Source organism: Lithobates pipiens, unplaced genomic scaffold (genome assembly GCF_037356315.1).
Source record: "Lithobates pipiens isolate NorthernLeopardFrog02 unplaced genomic scaffold, aLitPip1_a1.2 Scaffold_35, whole genome shotgun sequence".
In the NCBI taxonomy this organism is placed as follows: Eukaryota; Metazoa; Chordata; class Amphibia; order Anura; family Ranidae; genus Lithobates; species Lithobates pipiens.
Window position 1 is genome coordinate 5,109,045 of NW_027507811.1, and position 8,390 is coordinate 5,117,434.

An 8,390-nucleotide genomic window follows, 5' to 3' on the forward strand; every position below is an offset into this window, starting at 1 on the left:
CCTCCCCCAGTGCTCTCCTCCACCACCGCACTCTCCTGCCCCCCCAATGGTCTCTTCCACCACCACACTCTCCTGTCCCCCCCCAGTGCTCTCCTCCACCACCACACTCTCCTGCCACCCCCAGTGCTCTCCTCCACCACCACACTCTCCTGCCCCCCCAGTGCTCTCCTCCACCACCACACTCTCCTGCCCCCCCAATGGTCTCCTCCACCACCACACTCTCCTGTCCCCCCCCCAGTGCTCTCCTCCACCACCACACTCTCCGGTCACCCCAATGGTCTCCTCCACCACCACACTCTCCTGCCCCCCCCCACCACCGCACTCTCCTGTCCCCCCCCAGTGCTCTCCTCCACCACCGCACTCTCCTGCCCCCCCCCCAGTGCTCTCCTCCACCCCCGCACTCTCCTCCCCCCCAGTGCTCACCTCCACCACCACACTCTCCTGTCCCCCCCCAGTGCTCTCCTCCACCACCACACTCTCCTGCCCCCCCAATGGTCTCCTCCACCACCACACTCTCCTGTCCCCCCCCCAGTGCTCTCCTCCACCACCACACTCTCCGGTCCCCCCAATGGTCTCCTCCACCACCACACTCTCCTGCCCCCCCCACCACCGCACTCTCCTGTCCCCCCCCAGTGCTCTCCTCCACCACCGCACTCTCCTGCCCCCCCAGTGCTCTCCTCCACCACCACACTCTCCTGTCCCCCCCAGTGCTCTCCTCCACCACCGCACTCTCCTGCCCCCCAGTGCCCTCCACCACCACACTCTCCTGCCCCCCCAGTGCTCTCCTCCACTGCACTCTCCTGCCCCCCCCCAGTGCTCTCCTCCACCACCACACTCTCCTGCCCCCCAGTGCCCTCCACCACCACACTCTCCTGCCCCCCCAGTGCTCTCCTCCACCACCACATTCTCCTGCCCCCCCACAGTGCTCTCCCCCACCACCACACTCTCCTGCCCCCCCCCCCCCCAGTGCTCTCCTCCACCACCACACTCTCCTCCCCCCCAGTGCCCTCCACCACCACACTCTCCTGCCCCCCCAGTGCTCTCCTCCACTGCACTCTCCTGCCCCCCCCCCCCAGTGCTCTCCTCCACCACCACACTCTCCTGCCCCCCCAGTGCTCTCCTCCACCACCACACTCTCCTGCCCCCCCCCAGTGCTCTCTTCCACCACCACACTCTCCTGTCCCCCTAGTGCCTTCTACCACCACACTCTCCTGCCCCCCCCCCAGTGCTCTCCTCCACCACCGCACTCTCCTGCCCCCCCCAGTGCTCTCCTCCACCACCACACTCTCCTGCCTCCCCCAGTGCTCTCCTCCACCACCGCACTCTCCTGCCCCCCCCAGTGCTCCCCTCCACCACCGCACTCTCCTGCCCCCCCCAGTGCTCTCCTCCACCACCACACTCTCCTGCCCCCCCCAGTGCTCTCCTCCACCACCACACTCTCCTGCCCCCCCAGTGCTCTCCTCCACCACCACACTCTCCTGCCCCCCCAATGGTCTCCTCCACCACCACACTCTCCTGTCCCCCCCCAGTGCTCTCCTCCACCACCACACTCTCCTGTCCCCCCAATGGTCTCCTCCACCACCACACTCTCCTGCCCCCCCCACCACCGCACTCCCTGTCCCCCCCAGTGCTCTCCTCCACCACCGCACTCTCCTGCCCCCCCCCCCCAGTGCTCTCCTCCACCCCCGCACTCTCCTCCCCCCCCAGTGCTCACCTCCTCCACCACACTCTCCTGTCCCCCCAGTGCTCTCCTCCACCACCACACTCTCCTGTCCCCCCCCCCCAGTGCTCTCCTCCACCACCACACTCTCCTGCCCCCCCAATGGTCTCCTCCACCACCACACTCTCCTGTCCCCCCCCAGTGCTCTCCTCCACCACCACACTCTCCTGTCCCCCCAATGGTCTCCTCCACCACCACACTCTCCTGCCCCCCCCCCCCACCACCGCACTCTCCTGTCCCCCCCCAGTGCTCTCCTCCACCACCGCACTCTCCTGCCCCCCCCCCAGTGCTCACCTCCACCACCACACTCTCCTGTCCCCCCCAGTGCTCTCCTCCACCACCACACTCTCCTGCCCCCCCCAGTGCTCTCCTCCACCACCACACTCTCCTGCCCCCCCAATGGTCTCCTCCACCACCACACTCTCCTGTCCCCCCCCAGTGCTCTCCTCCACCACCACACTCTCCTGCCCCCCCAATGGTCTCCTCCACCACCACACTCTCCTATCCCCCCCCCAGTGCTCTCCTCCACCACCACACTCTCCTGTCCCCCCAATGGTCTCCTCCACCACCACACTCTCCTGCCCCCCCCCCACCACCGCACTCTCCTGCCCCCCCCCCAGTGCTCTCCTCCACCACCGCACTCTCCTGCCCCCCAATGGTCTCCTCCACCACCACACTCTCCTGTCCCCCCCCAGTGCTCTCCTCCACCACCACACTCTCCTGTCCCCCCCAGTGCTCTCCTCCACCACCACACTCTCCTGCCCCCCCAGTGCTCTCCTCCACCACCACACTCTCCTGCCCCCCCAATGGTCTCCTCCACCACCACACTCTCCTGTCCCCCCCCCAGTGCTCTCCTCCACCACCACACTCTCCGGTCCCCCCAATGGTCTCCTCCACCACCACACTCTCCTGCCCCCCCCACCACCGCACTCTCCTGCCCCCCCCCCAGTGCTCTCCTCCACCACCGCACTCTCCTGCCCCCCCAATGGTCTCCTCCACCACCACACTCTCCTGTCCCCCCCCAGTGCTCTCCTCCACCACCACACTCTCCTGCCCCCCCCCCCAGTGCTCTCCTCCACCCCCGCACTCTCCTCCCCCCCCAGGTGCTCACCTCCACCACCACACTCTCCTGTCCCCCCCCAGTGCTCTCCTCCACCACCACACTCTCCTGTCCCCTCCAGTGCTCTCCTCCACCACCACACTCTCCTGCCCCCCCAATGGTCTCCTCCACCACCACACTCTCCTGTCCCCCCCCAGTGCTCTCCTCCACCACCACACTCTCCTGTCCCCCAATGGTCTCCTCCACCACCACACTCTCCTGCCCCCCCCCCCCACCACCGCACTCTCCTGTCCCCCCCCCAGTGCTCTCCTCCACCACCGCACTCTCCTGCCCCCCCAGTGCTCTCCTCCACCACCACACTCTCCTGTCCCCCCCAGTGCTCTCCTCCACCACCGCACTCTCCTGCCCCCCAGTGCCCTCCACCACCACACTCTCCTGCCCCCCAGTGCTCTCCTCCACTGCACTCTCCTGCCCCCCCCAGTGCTCTCCTCCACCACCACACTCTCCTGCCCCCCAGTGCCCTCCACCACCACACTCTCCTGCCCCCCCAGTGCTCTCCTCCACCACCACACTCTCCTGCCCCCCCCCCAGTGCTCTCTCCCACCACCACACTCTCCTGCCCCCCCCCAGTGCTCTCCTCCACCACCACACTCTCCTCCCCCCCAGTGCCCTCCACCACCACACTCTCCTGCCCCCCCAGTGCTCTCCTCCACTGCACTCTCCTGCCCCCCCCAGTGCTCTCCTCCACCACCACACTCTCCTGCCCCCCCAGTGCTCTCCTCCACCACCACACTCTCCTGCCCCCCCCAGTGCTCTCTTCCACCACCACACTCTCCTGTCCCCCCTAGTGCCTTCTACCACCACACTCTCCTGCCCCCCCCCAGTGCTCTCCTCCACCACCGCACTCTCCTGCCCCCCCCAGTGCTCTCCTCCACCACCACACTCTCCTGCCTCCCCCAGTGCTCTCCTCCACCACCGCACTCTCCTGCCCCCCCAATGGTCTCTTCCACCACCACACTCTCCTGTCCCCCCCCAGTGCTCTCCTCCACCACCACACTCTCCTGCCACCCCCAGTGCTCTCCTCCACCACCACACTCTCCTGCCCCCCCAGTGCTCTCCTCCACCACCACACTCTCCTGCCCCCCCAATGGTCTCCTCCACCACCACACTCTCCTGTCCCCCCCCCAGTGCTCTCCTCCACCACCACACTCTCCGGTCCCCCCAATGGTCTCCTCCACCACCACACTCTCCTGCCCTCCCCCACCACCGCACTCTCCTGTCCCCCCCCAGTGCTCTCCTCCACCACCGCACTCTCCTGCCCCCCCCCCAGTGCTCTCCTCCACCCCCGCACTCTCCTCCCCCCCAGTGCTCACCTCCACCACCACACTCTCCTGTCCCCCCCCAGTGCTCTCCTCCACCACCACACTCTCCTGTCCCCCCCCAGTGCTCTCCTCCACCACCACACTCTCCTGCCCCCCCAATGGTCTCCTCCACCACCACACTCTCCTGTCCCCCCCCCAGTGCTCTCCTCCACCACCACACTCTCCTGTCCCCCCAATGGTCTCCTCCACCACCACACTCTCCTGCCCCCCCCCCACCACCGCACTCTCCTGTCCCCCCCCAGTGCTCTCCTCCACCACCGCACTCTCCTGCCCCCCCAGTGCTCTCCTCCACCACCACACTCTCCTGTCCCCCCCAGTGCTCTCCTCCACCACCGCACTCTCCTGCCCCCCAGTGCCCTCCACCACCACACTCTCCTGCCCCCCAGTGCTCTCCTCCACTGCACTCTCCTGCCCCCCCCCCAGTGCTCTCCTCCACCACCACACTCTCCTGCCCCCCAGTGCCCTCCACCACCACACTCTCCTGCCCCCCCAGTGCTCTCCTCCACCACCACACTCTCCTGCCCCCCCACAGTGCTCTCCCCCACCACCACACTCTCCTGCCCCCCCCCCAGTGCTCTCCTCCACCACCACACTCTCCTCCCCCCCAGTGCCCTCCACCACCACACTCTCCTGCCCCCCCCAGTGCTCTCCTCCACTGCACTCTCCTGCCCCCCCCCCCAGTGCTCTCCTCCACCACCACACTCTCCTGTCCCCCCAATGGTCTCCTCCACCACCACACTCTCCTGCCCCCCCCACCACCGCACTCTCCTGTCCCCCCCCAGTGCTCTCCTCCACCACCGCACTCTCCTGCCCCCCCCCCCCAGTGCTCCCCTCCACCACCGCACTCTCCTGCCCCCCCAGTGCTCTCCTCCACCACCACACTCTCCTGCCCCCCCCAGTGCTCTCCTCCACCACCACACTCTCCTGCCCCCCCAATGGTCTCCTCCACCACCACACTCTCCTGTCCCCCCCCAGTGCTCTCCTCCACCACCACACTCTCCTGTCCCCCCACTGGTCTCCTCCACCACCACACTCTCCTGCCCCCCCCACCACCGCACTCTCCTGTCCCCCCCAGTGCTCTCCTCCACCACCGCACTCTCCTGCCCCCCCCCCAGTGCTCTCCTCCACCACCGCACTCTCCTCCCCCCCAGTGCTCACCTCCACCACCGCACTCTCCTGTCCCCCCCAGTGCTCTCCTCCACCACCGCACTCTCCTGCCCCCCCCAGTGCTCTCCTCCACCACCGCACTCTCCTCCCCCCCAGTGCTCTCCTCCACCACCACACTCTCCTGTCCCCCCCAGTGCTCTCCTCCACCACCACACTCTCCTGCCCCCCCAATGGTCTCCTCCACCACCACACTCTCCTGTCCCCCCCCCCAGTGCTCTCCTCCACCACCACACTCTCCTGTCCCCCCAATGGTCTCCTCCACCACCACACTCTCCTGCCCCCCCCCACCACCGCACTCTCCTGCCCCCCCCCCAGTGCTCTCCTCCACCACCGCACTCTCCTGCCCCCCCAATGGTCTCCTCCACCACCACAGTCTCCTGTCCCCCCCCAGTGCTCTCCTCCACCACCACACTCTCCTGTCCCCCCCAGTGCTCTCCTCCACCACCACACTCTCCTGCCCCCCCCCCCCATTGCTCTCCTCCACCCCCGCACTCTCCTCCCCCCCAGTGCTCACCTCCACCACCACACTCTCCTGTCCCCCCCCCCAGTGCTCTCCTCCACCACCACACTCTCCTGTCCCCCCCCCAGTGCTCTCCTCCACCACCACACTCTCCTGCCCCCCCAATGGTCTCCTCCACCACCACACTCTCCTGTCCCCCCCCCAGTGCTCTCCTCCACCACCACACTCTCCTGTCCCCCCAATGGTCTCCTCCACCACCACACTCTCCTGCCCCCCCCCACCACCGCACTCTCCTGTCCCCCCCCAGTGCTCTCCTCCACCACCGCACTCTCCTGCCCCCCCAGTGCTCTCCTCCACCACCACACTCTCCTGTCCCCCCCAGTGCTCTCCTCCACCACCGCACTCTCCTGCCCCCCCAGTGCTCTCCTCCACTGCACTCTCCTGCCCCCCCCCCAGTGCTCTCCTCCACCACCACACTCTCCTGTCCCCCCAATGGTCTCCTCCACCACCACACTCTCCTGCCCCCCCCACCACCGCACTCTCCTGTCCCCCCTCAGTGCTCTCCTCCACCACCGCACTCTCCTGCCCCCCCCCAGTGCTCTCCTCCACCACCGCACTCTCCTCCCCCCCAGTGCTCACCTCCACCACCGCACTCTCCTGTCCCCCCCCCCAGTGCTCTCCTCCACCACCGCACTCTCCTGCCCCCCCCCCAGTGCTCTCCTCCACCACCGCACTCTCCTCCCCCCCCAGTGCTCTCCTCCACCACCACACTCTCCTGTCCCCCCCCAGTGCTCTCCTCCACCACCACACTCTCCTGCCCCCCCATGGTCTCCTCCACCACCACACTCTCCTGTCCCCCCCAGTGCTCTCCTCCACCACCACACTCTCCTGTCCCCCCAATGGTCTCCTCCACCACCACACTCTCCTGCCCCCCCCCCACCACCGCACTCTCCTGTCCCCCCCAGTGCTCTCCTCCACCACCGCACTCTCCTGCCCCCCCAATGGTCTCCTCCACCACCACACTCTCCTGCCCCCCCCCACCACCGCACTCTCCTGTCCCCCCCCAGTGCTCTCCTCCACCACCGCACTCTCCTGCCCCCCCCCAGTGCTCCCCTCCACTACCGCACTCTCTCCTGCCCCCCCCCCAGTGCTCTCCTCCACCAACACACTCTCCTGTCCCCCCCCAGTGCTCTCCTCCACCACCACACTCTCCTGCCCCCCCCCACCACCGCACTCTCCTGTCCCCCCCCAGTGCTCTCCTCCACCACCGCACTCTCCTGCCCCCCCAATGGTCTCCTCCACCACCACACTCTCCTGCCCCCCCCCACCACCGCACTCTCCTGTCCCCCCCCAGTGCTCTCCTCCACCACCGCACTCTCCTGCCCCCCCCCAGTGCTCCCCTCCACTACCGCACTCTCCTGCCCCCCCCAGTGCTCTCCTCCACCACCACACTCTCCTGCCCCCCCCAGTGCTCTCCTCCACCACCACACTCTCCTGCCCCCCAATGGTCTCCTCCACCACCACACTCTCCTGTCCCCCCCCAGTGCTCTCCTCCACCACCACACTCTCCTGTCCCCCCAATGGTCTCCTCCACCACCACACTCTCCTGCCCCCACAATGCCCCCCACCACCGCACTCTCCTGTCCCCCCCAGTGCTCTCCTCCACCACCGCACTCTCCTGCCCCCCCCCAGTGCTCTCCTCCACCACTGCACTCTCCTCCCCCCCCCAGTGCTCACCTCCACCACCACACTCTCCTGTCCCCCCCCAGTGCTCTCCTCCACCACCACACTCTCCTGCCCCCCCAGTGGTCTCCTCCACCACGCACTCTCCTGCCCCCCCAAGTGGTCTCCTCCACCACCACACTCTCCTGTCCCCCCAGTGCTCTCCTTCACCACCGCACTCTCCTGCCCCCCCAGTGCCCTCCTCCACCACCACACTCTCCTGCGCCCCAGTGCTCTCTCCACCACCACACTCTCCTGTCCCCCCCAGTGCCCTCCACCACCACACTCTCCTGTCCCCCCCAGTGCTCTCCTCCACCACCACACTCTCCTGTCCCCCCCCCTCAGTGCTCTCCTCCACCACCACACTCTCCTGTCCCCCCCAGTGCTCTCCTCCACCACCACACTCTCCTGTCCCCCCCCCCCCAGTGCTCTCCTCCACCACCGCACTCTCCTGCCCCCCCAGTGCTCTCCTCCACCACCACACTCTCCTGTCCCCCCAGTGGTCTCCTCCACCACCACACTCTCCTGCCCTCCCACAGTGCTCTCCTCCACCACCGCACTCTCCTGTCTCCCCCAGTGCTCTCCACCACCACCACACTCTCCCTGCCCCCCCCAGTGCCCTCCACCATCACACTCTCCTGCCCCCCCAGTGCTCTCCTCCACTGCACTCTCCTGCCCCCCCCAGTGCTCTCCTCCACCACCACACTCTCCTGCCCCCCAGTGCCCTCCACCACCACACTCTCCTGCCCCCCCAGTGCTCTCCTCCACCACCACACTCTCCTGTCCCCCCCAGTGCTCTCCTCCACCACCACACTCTCCTGTCCCCCCCAGTGCTCTCCTCCGACTGCACCACACTCTCCTGCCTCCCCCCCCAGTGCT

The 8,390-nt window shown here is 68.1% G+C and overlaps 3 protein-coding genes across 3 annotated transcripts in view; 1 reads left to right on the forward strand and 2 right to left on the reverse strand.

The window, feature by feature from the left end:
- Positions 1-8,390, forward strand: part of LOC143955908 (uncharacterized) — an 865,587-nt gene that overhangs the window by 276,700 nt on the left and 580,497 nt on the right. The window lies entirely within an intron of this gene.
- LOC143955348 (uncharacterized) overlaps positions 1-8,390 on the reverse strand; it is a 316,606-nt gene that overhangs the window by 243,514 nt on the left and 64,702 nt on the right. The gene's annotated exons all lie outside the window — the stretch shown is intronic.
- LOC143955351 (uncharacterized) overlaps positions 1-8,390 on the reverse strand; it is a 68,297-nt gene that overhangs the window by 48,757 nt on the left and 11,150 nt on the right. The window lies entirely within an intron of this gene.